Genomic DNA, 14,388 nt, shown 5'->3' with positions numbered 1-14,388 from the left:
CACAGACATATCTTTGTTACCACAAGGAGGAGAACAGAACATCAAAGAACAAAGCAACTGAAGCCCTGTGAGAGAAGCTGAGCTTCACACAATGTTGGTTCATACACTGGTCATCCAACTCTTGTTATTGTTTTTATAAGTGCATTTTTGTTTGTGTGTGTAGAAGTGTTAAATCAGATGTAGACTGGGCTCAAGAGGTCAAGCCCAGGATTGCAGCATTATAGTTTGCTTGGCCATACAAAGCAATTGCTTCACTCTAATCGGTCATAATCACAGCACAATTAACAACACTTGGCATTTTGCATGACTTTCAAATTATGTTAACTGTAGTGGACCTGATGCTTCCCCTCAATCTGCTAACCTTTTAGAACCTCCCCAGTGATTGAATGTTGGTGCGATGACTGCAAAGACATTGCTTATATCTGTGATTGAAGATTAAACACCAGACTGTGATTCCCTACATTAAAGATGAGCTTAGCTTTGGGACTTTTGAACTCTTTAATAATGTACGGAATTCACAGAGGAAAATATTTGGACTCTGTAATGTTCCATGTGGAACTGAACTTCAGTCATCTGACGGTTAGAAGAATTGAGAGACTGAAACACATGGAGAGTTGTTTCATTTCTCTGGCAGTCCAATGATGGTAGCATCTATTTAATTTCAGGTCTAACCCTAGTAACAGGCTATGTTTAGACACCAGGTTGCAATTTGCCTATTAAGGGTGTTTTTTTATTTTTATATCAAATCTGGGTTTGTTACCATGGTGTAGAACAGTAAATGTGCACAGTATGATAACCATACAAACCAGTAACATATTTTGGGGATATCTATAGATTACCATACATTATATATTTCTGTATCCAGTTAGAGCTTTATACATTTTGTATTAATGTTATGTGGAGACAATTAATTTATGTTTTTTGATTTAGGAGACCCAAACCAATTCTTTTTTTCTTTCAGTTGTTAATCAGAGTAATGTGGAACAATATTTTTCAGATTTTTATATTTTTTTATTGTGTTCTATCAATCCACTCTATCAATCTGGAACTGATTTTCAACAGTAACCACTAAGCTTGACAATAGTGACTTATTTTATAGAACCTTCACCCTTTAAGACGTCATTGTTTCTTTGGTAATGACACTTCCACTATTCAAGTTTTTATACTGAGACAGTGGAAGGCATTAAGATTTTTCCTCATGTAAGAGCCGAGAAACACTTAAACAGGGCATAAAATCTGTGTCTGACCCATAACAGAAAAAAGAGGCATTGATCCAGGAGGCCTAATTTGTGCCATAAAGTGGTGAACTTGTGTTTTCACAGGAAGCGTTTGGCGGGACGTTATAAAACCACGCTCCTTAGGCCTGTCACCACACTATAACTCAGACCTTTCCTTCTGACAAAAGCGTGCTGTTGTCCCGTCCAAACCTGCTCCTGGCTAAAATTACCTCTCTAGCTCATTATCGCTCAAGATACAGAGAGTGAGTAAGAGTGAGTGGGAAGGATGTGAGGATGAAGGACTGTTAGTTCAGCAGAATAGTTTTCTGGCAACTCTATGTCCATTACTTATATGCCTTCATAAGGCTCTTGGAAAAGTGCAGGAAAGTTAATAAGCTCATCGTAATTCTAAGACTCATAGGATGATGAAACTCTGCCCACTATGCAGTGTGAAGCTGTTAGGTTTGTGGGCCTGCTTGAAAAGTGGATTCAGTTTATGTTGAGAAGCAAAATCATTAAGGTCTTAAAAAGTATAGGCTTTTGTTTCATTAAGTTGTATGTAATTACTGTGAAAATTGATACAAACAATAAGTGACTGCTGACTTGATTAAAAATGTATTAAATTATATATTTATAAAACATTTATTTAATATTTTATTTGCTTGCAACACATATTAGTATGTAAGTGCTATTCAATTAATACTCATTCAATTATTATTCAATCATTGTAGAGTATATAAATATTGTATGTTACCCAGTGCTGTAGTAATCATATGCATCACTTTCTATGATTGTTCTGTTGCTCTCTTTATTAAATCTACTTTCATGCTGGTATAAGCATGCCAATTCATGCCATCTAAAAGAAGACAACACATCAGCTTGTCTTATTTTAATTAGTTGTCTACAATGTCAGAACATTACAGATCAGAGCCTCAGCAAACTCCCACTGATCCTTTGGATTAGCACTGTGGTGGCATGCAGCAGTGGGCATATCGGTCTGACATGGGCTTGTCTCCCCTGAACAGCTGGCTCTCATAAGCCATGGCCATTGTCAGCGTGTGTATGTGTGTGTTGTTCCTGTGTGTGACTCAGCCTGGGTCCAGAGGCTTGTTGGTAGCTTTGAGTGTCCATCATCACTCTTTCCAAGCTTGTCAGTACCAACAGGGTACATGTGGCATGAATCTGTCCCAGCATACCTTCCTCTCCGCCCCTCAGGCCGCACACAGCAAACCACACTGCCCCCCTCCTCTCGGCCATGGCTCTTGATGGAGCATTCTAAGGTTGGTGTGTAGAGGAGTGGGCATGACAGGTGTTATTGGATGGATAGAGGCTGCTAAATACACAGATAACAGGTGATAGGAATTGGTGTACAGTATCTGGCAACTGCTACAACAGCTGAAGTATATGCATTGTCTCTTTCTAAGTATGACTATATAAAACTCTTCAACCTATCAAAAATGTCAACTGATTAGTTGATATTTGATAATTGCAGGAAGTCTACAGAATAACTACATTTGATAAGATCCAGAAAGCAAGACAGTTTGATCATTTTTGCACTGTCCTAACAGAAAACTGAATTTGGTTATATATTCAAATACATGGTTCTGACAGGCTCAGAACACTTCTTTGATCTATTTGATTTAAGTAAGGATTTGACCTTGGAAAATTAGACCATACTTGGAAAGTTGTATCTCATATGACTAAAAAATATTGTGAAATGTGAACTCTCTCTCTCTCTCTCTCTCTCTCTCTCTCTCTCTCTCTCTCTCTCTCTCTCTCTCTCTCTCTCTCTCTTTCTTTCTATGTGTGTTTTGTCTGTTAGTAACATTTAATATTTTGCTATAGTAATATTACATTTTTCTTACATACACGGTATTCTTCAACAAAAAAAAAAAGTTAAAGGACTGACAAAGGAGAGAAGAGAAAGAGAGGATGGCAACGAGTTAAAGCCCAGGGGTCCAATTAACTACAGTAGCACCTGCAAATGAAAAGTGTCTAACAGATTTGGAGAGGTGCTTTGTCATTGATTTTTTTTTCATTCTCCACATTTGAATTCTTTTATTAGAAAATGTTAGTAAAGTGTTCAGTGGTTATTAAAGTGTGATTCTTTTATATAATAATCAGTAAAGGGATACTTAAAATCTACATGAAATTATATATTCTGAGATTGAACAGAGTACACACACACACACACACACACACACACACACACACACACACACACACACACACACACACACACACAAAGAAAGGCAAAGTATTCTAGAGCCTGAATTATGCCTAGGCTGCAATTTTGCTTGTATGGAACCCCCAGGTAGTGTGTGCTCAGTAAACAGTGTATGCTGGGCCTAATGATTAACAGGTTGGCTCTAATCACCAGAGGCTGCTCTTAATAGACATGATCTTAATCTGGGTTTCCATATCAGGTCTGGAGGCTTTGGCTCTTTATCTGTGATCACTTTGTAATAATGAGCCTTGTAATGAGAGCACATTTTCAATCAGCCGTCTTTTTGCCCTCCTGTTAAACTCGCCAAATTACCCAATTGATGCATATTTACATGCTGGAGGGTGCAATGTATGTTGTGTGTATCAACAGTTGCTTCCAGGCTGCTTCTGCTGAATCATAGTCTATTTTCAACACATACTGCAGCAAATAAGCATGGCTAATTTCAGTTTAAAAATCCCCTGTTACCTATCAAAATATCTACCATTGCAATTACACAACATGAGTAAGTACAGGATATGCATTAATATGCTGCAGAATACCAACAAGCAGACCTCAGTCTGTGCCTACAGCATCATGAAATGTCTGGGACTTGTACCCTTGACCTTGTTCCGCCATGTCATTCAGTACGCGTGAACATGTGCATGAAGCAACCACCGATAATTATTTCCACCAAACATCCCTTTATGATTTCAAGAACCTGCTCCTCAGGCCCAATTGGGAATAATTTCGTAACCCACACCCCTGAACATTAGTAATGGTATCTGACCAAGTAGAAAGAGGCCTACATTAACCTTCTGGATGCTTGGGGGACTTGGCTATGTTTCAGTGCTCGAGCTTGAAGGCCCTGGGCAGGGCAGCCCACCCAAGACCAAGTCCTTGAAAGAGTAGTTAGTGAGTGAGGACAGCAGGCAGCTGCAGGCTTAAAAATGAGTCTTTAAAAGAGTAGGTATGTAGCGATAATCATTTAAATAATAATAGAACAGCTGGCTTCTAAAATAGCTTATTTTGGCAAATTGTTATGGTAGCATTGCATGTATCCTGTTTCTGTTCATGTAATTCTGTTCAAAAAGAAATTCAAGATATTTACCATACAGAATATCTCTGTGGATTTCCAAAAAGAAATTTAAATTGTTTGATAAAATGTAGGGCCATAACAAGAGTAAAGCATTTTTTAAATATTTAATAATGACTAATCATTGCAGTTATCAGAATCTATTCTGTGATGCCTCAAATTTGTTTCAAGTGCCGCTCAAGGACATCAAGATTGGAGAACGCTGGGACCAGGAAATATCATTAACATATGGAAAGTTAGACACTTGTCCAAGTTGCAGTTCATTAAACAGACTTCCTAATTCCCTTCTCTAAGCTTTTTGGTAACTGATGGCTTGTAATTAGCAGTTGCATGTAGTTGCATCAGGAAGTAGCCTTCTCTGGTTTGACATCAGTTGTCGATGTACCTAAATAATGCATTTGGACAAAATATGAGAACTCATCATTTTAGCCTGGGTCTTTTGTCATTTACTCCCAACCCTCTGAATGTGCAATCCACTCAGTTACATCATACCGACTCATTAGGGCCTGTTCAGCTTTGAGGAGAAAAAATGGTCCGAGACACTGCTGTATGCTGTCTGGTATTTGCTGATCGATCACGTATTGAAGGTAAAGTATTTAAGATTTTGGCTAATTTTTTCAGTTTTGGCAGTGGTGGATATTTTTTACGTTTGAGGTTTATTACGGTGGCCGAGAAGTGCAAAACACATTAACAAATCTGAAAACAAATGAACAAATAAAAAAACACAACGACAAGTCAGACAACCCCGGAAAAGAGAGGTATAGTTTGTGAATGGAAACTTACCGATCATCGGACGAGACACCTTTCACTCAAGATATACAAGTATGGAATCTTGTGTAATGTGTGAAGTTCTCCGTTTAAATATAAGATAATAACAAAATTAATCCACAGTAATCCATCCATTCCAACTTTTCCTTGCGGCAGACTGTTGAACTTCATGTATACCTTGAGTGACAGGTGTCTCGTCCAATGATCGGTACGTGTTCCAATCACAAACTATACCAACCTTTTCCGTTGGTTGTCTGAATTGTCGTTGTGTTTTCGGATTTGTTAATGTGTTTCGTGCAACGGAATTGGACAAGAGACCTGTCATTCAAGATATACAGGCGAATGAAAGGTGTCTCGTCCGATGATCGGTAAGTTTCCATTCACAAACTATATCTACCTTTTCCGGGTTGTCTGACTTGTGTTTTCGGATTTGTTCATTTGTTTTAGGATTTGAAATCCTTCAAATAGCAACATGTTATAGACTAATGTCACTTAAAAGAGCTAATTAGTATTTAAACAATTTGAAATGAGGATTTTATAAGACGTTTGTATATGGTTAGACTTTGCCCCATCAGCCCATATGGACAAGTTGCCACCGAATTTCACTGAAGTTTTGATCACTCACATTCATTAATTAGGTACTCAACAGAAAACCATCTTTAGTTGTCCAATGGCTTGATATACTGACTATCATGTACAACTTTCATGTGGAGTAACACTCAATAGCGACTGGAAGATAAAGTAGCAAACAAAGCAGCTTTTTGTCCCCCTTCCCCACCAATCTGTATCAGTGGTAATTATCACAGTGGTGACATCCTCGCCTTTCATCTCTTCCGTCACATCACACGGCGAGCACCAGTCAGTGGCGCACATGCCACTGTGCCACATCTGCTACACCACAGCATCAGCACTCTTTCCTGCTGGCAACATGCACACACACAAAAAAACAATACCAAACATGACATATATGAAGAAAATGTGGATAGCTGTGAGTACTTTGTTAGTTTTGTCACATCTTAGCTTTAGCTGAAAAACTTAAAATATGTGAAAGATAAACAATGCAAGTAACTTTCACTGCTTTTGCAATAGCAAGTATGCAAACAATTCCTCAAATAATAATCAAATGTAAATAAAAATAAAAATATAGTAATTATAAATTATAACCGTATGCTGTATTCAGATGTCCACGATTCGCAGTGGTGATTCTTCACATCTGCTTTACATCTTTTTTTTCTGTTTTTATTTATTGTTTTTATTAACTTAATTATATGTTAATTTTTATTTGAAATCATAACATCTTTTGTCCTGCTAATTGTTGTTTCATCACACAGTAAAGCAGCACCATTATTCTTAGTGTATTGTTGTAGGGTCACCAGAACAGCTTCAGCTTGCCTTGTAATAAATTGTAAATGCCTCTGGAACTGCACTGGAGGGATAGACGCAATTATTCCAAAATATATTACCTTTATTAGAGTTATGACGATTATGGTAATACACTGAGATGAAATCTTGTTACTGTGAAAACAATAGCACATGACTTTTTCATTTTTAGCACATCTACATTTTTATACTCATAAACCCACTCAGTTAGCTCACATTCATCCTTGTGTATGGATGAGGGCATTCATCCCGGAGGGATCTCTGATATCAGGAAGTAAATGTTCTGAAGTAAATGTTTCATCATTGGATAAAGGTGATCAGTAAGAATAACTTTGTATTAATTTGCAGTGGCTTTTACCTCTGAACATGCTAGTGAACCCAAACCATGTCGAAAATGACCACAGCAAAGCCCAACAGATCCTCTGTGTGACAGAATGCTACAAATAAAATTAGTAACACTAGAAATTTATAGAATCATCATATAATTTTAAGTAAAAAAAAAAGAAAAAGTATCATTTTAGAATTATGTTACTTATGTTGCACAGCTAATATCTAAACTGTAAACACTACTATATGTTTTTCAAGAAGATAATGAACTTCTATCCAGCATCTTGTTTTCAAAAATAAATACACCGAAAAGCCATTTAAATAATCTCCAACATTGAATACATAAATATGGAAAAACAGTGTTTGTCACTGATCGATGTGGTATCTTCTGTATTATCTTGTCTACAGCCATTTAAATTATGACTTATTCATATGGCTTCTAATCAGACAGAGCATGCTGGTATGGCTGCAGCAAAATGCATGTGCTTGTATGGATGCAACCAGAACAGTAAATATGTGTTTTTCAATATGCATTTTTCCCCTGAAAAATGTATGATTAGTATTGATTCATTCTAGATAGCTCACACAGAGAACTAGAAGGAAGGAGCAAATTTTCTGAAAGACACAGCACTTATTAGAGCTGTCCTTTGTAACTTAACAGACCTATACTGCCCTCTTTTGGACCTGAACAATCACATAGACAAGAGGTCATGACCAATAAAAAAGGCTGACTTCATTACGACTTCATTTAAATGTATAAATAAATATTTTTACCCAGAATTTATATATTTCTTTAAAGGTGCTTTGTGACAAAATCCATTGTTAAAAGTGTGACAAGAAAGTGTGTGATTGGAATAGGGCTGTGACAATATAGTGCCATGCGTGTAGTTGTGGGACAATACTTAAATTTCATACTGAAAAAATGAGTGAAATATTTTAAAAATAAGAGCAAGCATATTGTTCTGCATTATTCTGAAGAAATACAAATGCTTAAGAATAATCTTCTTAACGAGTTTATAATATAAGTTTATATAAATGCACAATATCATGTTATTTTCCTGTGAAGCTGTAAGCAGATACTAAAATAATACTATTGGCTGGTATTGTTATTGCACTGAGAATTTTTCAAACCTTCCATATTAAAATGATGACCTTTTCTTACCTTTTCCTCACTGCCTGTTGTTCTTTATTCTGTTCTTTATCAGGATCATTGGCATTCAGTGCAAGCTCCATGGACCATGTTACAAATGCTAATCTTTTATGCTTTGTTGCTAGTTAGATGATCTTTTGACCCCTGTAATGCTCTGCTCTGACTTTGGGAACAAATGGTGGCACAGCCTTTTCCACCTGTACCCAGATGTCCCTACCAGCTGCTAAGCCCCAGAGTAGGATGGACTAAATGGCCACCAGCTAATCCTGCTTTGCACGTCTATGAAAATCAGCCCCAATCTAATTCTCTAAGCTTAGAATAAAAATGCAATTTGGATCTACTTCCAAACCTTCCTCCCTTCCTCCAAGTGAAAGCAAAAGGCAAGTAATTAAGTCTATTCTTTTTATAACGATTTTTAGCAAAAAAAAAAAAAAACATTTTGGATTATAAATGTTATTAATGAAAATGAATGAAATGAATATCATTACTATGAAGCCTATTGTTAATTATTAGCATGTTATCTTAGCTTGTTAGTAGAGGTATTAGCATTAGTGTTAGGTTTAGCTTTAAGGTTTAAAACAAATGATTGATTAATTTATCAAAATATGCATGGAACAGTTTGGGAACTGCATAAACTTCAATGCAAAGACACTAAAGATGTTCAGCACTGCAAAATTCTGCACAAATCCCTTCAGATGTCCCAGAACCTTGTCATACAAAATGACTGTCCAATACATTGCCACAATCTTTTTTGCTACGGCATCAGGCTAGAAACTAGATAGGAGATAGTATGTAGATTTATACTGTTTACATCTGGAAGATCACTTTCGCTGTTTTGATCTCTTTTTTCCCCAAGCATTGTCACTAATTTATGTTCTCCTACCTTTTTCTCTCTCATTTCGATTTTTGCAAACATCATTAACATCAATAACAATTAAATAAGTACACTTTCCAATTAATTGTTCTGCTTTTTATGTTTGCACAAAAAATGATCAGTTTGGAATATCGTGAAAAAAAAATTAATCAAGTTAAAAGGGTGACAGGTTTTAGACAGGTCAAGTCAATCACCAGCCTCTAACTCAACTGAGCATGTATTTAGCCTCCTGAAGTAAAGACTTACACAGCAACTGAAAGGAGCTGCACAATTCTGGAAAGGCATCAAAGAAGAAGAATGCAATAAGATGTCATTGGGTCACTGACTTAATGCAAGACATTTGTGGGCAAAAACAAAAGGGTTTATCATTGGATTATTAATGTTCCAATACTTTCGGTGGTGAGTGTATGTTCACAAACATTTTTAATAGAGTGAAACAAAATATTATAATGATATTATTAGCCCACCATAGTCATGGACAGCCTAGAACAAATAGATATTTCAATAAAATATATCTTTTATTCAAAAACTCTCCATTTAATTTAAATTGCATTTTTTCTTTATTATGTATACCACCTTTTGCTATTTTTTGTCATACTTAGCCTTTCTGATTTTGCAGGGCAAATTCAAAATATAAAATTATCTTTTGAAAGTCACTGTATTATTTGGACACCTCTGTCAATCATTACTTGACAACTATTGCTTTCTGTTAACTATTACTTTATGTTTCAAGGAGTCTGTGATGGGTGACAAGGCTGCATTCTCCTCAAGCATATGGGTTTTCTGGGTTAATTAAGGAAATTATAAGCTATAGCTGTGCTTGAATAATAACCAGATGTGGCAGAAATCATTCTATTGACACTGGGAAACATTTTATAAGACGTTTTACTGCTCATTTATAGTTTTGTACAAATATAAATATTGTATGAATTGACCTGTCCACAGTGTATTTTAAATATTTTTTAATTGACTATAAATACTTTGAGCTGTGCTATTTACAGATCAGGTGTCACTTTACAGATCAACGTTCAACTCTTTTCACCATCTGGTTTCAACTGAAGACCAGGGATGTCTGAATACAGTGTTTTGTAAGCAGTGCTGAATTTGAACACAACTGATGACAAAATGAATGTTTTCAGCAGGAAGTGTGGCTTCTTCAGAAAGAGGGAAGTGAAACAGGTTAAATACAGTAAAAGGGGATAACTGTACAAATTTGTCATTTCAGGGTTTTTTTTTTTTTGAGATGCCATTGTAGGCACAAATAATAATAGTTTAGCCCTGGTGTGCCATATGCTGTTTTATAAGAATAAGTTGTTAAATCCATTTTACTTCATGAGCTGCACTGAGCATTGCCTTACAGCTCCCAGGTCCCTGGTGTCGTCATTAAGCCTGAATTCAGTGGTCAGACAAGTAGTAATGCCGGGGTCCAAACCTGGTCACTGATGGCTACAACATCTCGCCAACACATACACTTTCTCTTCAAACTTACCATAGTACTAATTACACACACCTTGGCTCAATTACAATCACAGCCACACTCACATTCCCCACTGTCTCCGTACCATGTTGTTTATTCATTGACTGTCTTCCTTGTGTTTTGCTCTAGCTTTTGATTCCCTTGTTTAGATATAGCTTGCTCCAGTAATGTTTGTTCATCTTCTGAACCTTGCCTGATTCTTGACTTTGTCTTTGGATTGCATCTCTGTTTGTTTGCCACATTTATTAAAAACATTGATAGCATGCACTTGTCTTCGTATCTGCCTTATGTACACAAGTATTCCAATGCCAATCACAAGATGCCCATCGATCTCATGTTCAAATGTTAAGTGTTGGTAAACTCTATGAAGAATGATAACTTTACTGAGTTACTCAACCAAAGTGGAAAGAAGGGGTGTCGAAGAATCAGAGAAAAGAATTTGGCCTACTGGAGCGAGATGTGGCAGTTGGTGTAATTGTTCTCGACACCTGCCCTGTTAATTATTGCCACAGACAGGTAATCTCCAAAGATTATGCCAGCTGTCAGCACTAACAAGCAAGCCAAAAGGACATTGCTTCTTCCACTTGTTCCTAACAAATGCTTTTTTCTCTGCCTTTGAGAAAGATGAAGGCTTTCCACTGCACAAATGAGGATATGGCATTGAACTTGATGGAATTCATCTCATAAATGTGGTGCACCTTCAGTAATTTAATCCTCATTCTGTGTGTGTGAGTGTGTATATATGTATACTCTCTCTGTTTATATATATATATATATATATATATATATATATATATATATATATATATATATATATATATATATATATATATATAACAGAGAGAGAAAGAGAGAGAGATAGAGAGATTTTCTTAGCAATGGATATCCACTCACAAAGGTCTCATTATTTAATGTTTAACACCAACAATTATTGAAATCATACACCCCAAATCCTGTCACATGCTTGGGGAGCCTCAGGATGGCAGGTTTGTGTACAGCTTATTAAATGGAATTTTATAAATAGCGAGACACTTCTGGTGCATTGATCAACAGTGTAGTGCTTGGCAGGCCTTGTGATAAAACAGTTATTCAGGACACTAGTTCTTTGGGCATGACCCCTTCTAGTCAGGAGTCTGGCACTGAACATGAGGACAGGTTAACAGGAGGCTACCCTCAGCAAGAGAATGAAATATGGATTACACATGGAAACAAATTAATTTTCTGCCTCACATGTTGAGCGTGAAGCGAGAGTTTCCCACTAAGCCCTGTCATGGGGTCTGCAGAATTTTCATCTCCTCATTTTAACCATGCTGTTTGTGTGTGAAATCTAAGCACTTAGCAAAATATCATTACTGCTTTCGTTTTTGCACAAATCATCTAATCTCTTATACACATTCTGAAAAAAAGTGCTTTCTTGTTGTTACCCTCTAATGGGGTAACATTAAAATACTCAAATAGTTTAATGAAGACTATATATAATATTTAATATATTATAAAGTTAATATTTTTTTAAATTGTTTTTGTTGTAAATCATGATAAATCTGTAATTCTTCAAACATTTTAGCATTTACATATCTGTATAATGCAAATAGTCCCATCATAGCTTTTAGTCCAAATCTAGTTTTTGCCCCTGAAGACAAGCATTGGTTTAATGAGGTATTGACTTTGAGAGTAGAACATTATTTTGGATGCTTATTTATTTATAAATGTATGACATTCAACTCCTGATTAATTCCTTAACACCAAGCTTGATGAATATCCAAGATTAATGGAAGATTTGCTCTTTAATGTTATTTTTATTGGAAACAGAGACAGTGCATTCCTCCCTTATTCAGGGATGCTTGCAACACTTGATTGATGTCAGCACCAACATCAACCCCCAGCTTTTCTTTTAATTCTCTGCATAATAATTCTCCTCTTCTTCTTCCCAGGTTCTTTCAGTCAGTAGGATTTCAGTCTTTGTGGCTCGTTCAGAATGTCTTGTTAAAAATTAAAGTGATTGTATTCGCCTTTCTAATGCAAATGCTGTCCCACATGGCCCCTCCAAATGCATATGAGGGCCAAAGATGAGCATGCAAGGTAGTAAGTGTAACTCAGTATAGTGACACACATCATAGAATAGTGATGAGACCAGGGTTTAGCCCACCCCCCACCCCCACCCCATGCCCTGCAGTTTACCTGTCAGTCACACAGATGCAGCAGAGATCAGTGCAGAATGCCATAATTAAACTACATCTTTGAAGCACACTCAGTTGATATGTTGGACCAGGTATCGAAATATTTTATGAATGGGCAGTCCATAATACACAGTCTTGTAAGAATTAGGATACCCAAAAAAAATGCCTGTGTTTTATTTTAAATAGTTAAACACATGGGCATTCAATCTTCATTTTAACAATATTGGAAGATTTGGGTACTATAGCAAAACAAATAAAACAAAAGAAAATGATCTATAAAATGTGATCAGAAGAATGCAAATTATTAAAACATTATTACAGAGCATTTTGAAGAAGGCTTGCCTTATTTAAACCTCAGATATTTAGTTTGGGTTGATCTTAACTTTTGAAGTGATAAGTATCACCATGGTGAGATTAAAAAGGGCTCTCTGAGACCTAAAGAAAGAATATTATTGATGCTTATGAGTCTGGTAAGGGATATAAAAAGATCTCAAAAGAATTTGTAATCAGACATTCCACTGTCCATAAATCATGTACAAGTGTAGAACATTTAAAACAACTGCCAACATGGCCAGGTCAGGACATCCAAGTAAATTCACCCCAAGAGCAGACCACGAGATGCTTAAGAAGTTTCCAAAAAATTTTCTGACTAAGAAAACATGAGGGCAAGACTGAAGTTTGTCAAGGAACCTAGAGACAAAGGCCAATACTTCTGGAATAATGTGATTTGGACAGATGAGTCTAAAATGGAATTATTATAATTGGACACCATAACAGAGGGCATGTTTGGCATAAACCAAATACAGCAAATACAGAACCTCATACCAACTGTGTAACATGGAGGTGGAAGTGTTATGGTTTGGATGCTTTGCTGCAGCAGGACTTGGCCAGCAAATCATCATAGAATCCAATATGAATTCTACATTGTATCAGAAGGTGCTTGAGGAACACATAAGACTATCTGTAAAAAAAAAATGAAGCTGAAGTGGAACTGGACCTTGCAACATGACCAAAACATAGCAATAATCAAGCAAGGACTTGCTGACTGAAAATTAAAAAACATTAGAAACTGGTAGGTGGCTACAAGAAACGTCATATTGAGGTCATTTAAACCAAAGGGGGGAAACACTAGCGATCAGGGCAAAGGGTGTTCTAACCTTTTCCTCAGTTAAAAAACATTGATTTATTTTGTTTAATTTTGTTTAATTGTACTTACTCATATGCTGAAAAAATGTGCCTCAAGTGCTATAGTTGTTACACTTGATAATGTAATAATGTAATAATTTCATAAAAACGTATTACTTTTTTGTTTCTCTTAGCAGTTAATTGAACGCGAATTAACGTCTGCATTATTGTTATGCACTGAATGCAATAAATTCCATGCATCTATATAAAATTTAAAATGTACACCTACAGGAATCAAGGACAAGTTTTCTGACCACCATACTTCTTGACCTAGCTAAAAGAATAAAAACAAACCCATGTCTAAATTCACAATTTTTTTTTCTTCATCCAGAAACTGACATTAACTCAGAATTGACTTGATTTATGATGTAAGATATTACATGCTTCTGTGTTCATCCCTGTTGCTCACCACCTCCTCACTCTTTTCAGCATGTACCTCAGTTCACATTTACACCATTTCCATACAGAACATTGTTTCTAGTAACTGTTCTCTAAATGAATCTTCCTCTCTGTGAATAGATACACTATAAAATA

The sequence above is a fragment of the Tachysurus fulvidraco genome, chromosome 21 (genome assembly GCF_022655615.1).
Source record: "Tachysurus fulvidraco isolate hzauxx_2018 chromosome 21, HZAU_PFXX_2.0, whole genome shotgun sequence".
Classification (NCBI taxonomy): Eukaryota; Metazoa; Chordata; class Actinopteri; order Siluriformes; family Bagridae; genus Tachysurus; species Tachysurus fulvidraco.
Note: the sequence above shows the minus strand (reverse complement) of the source record.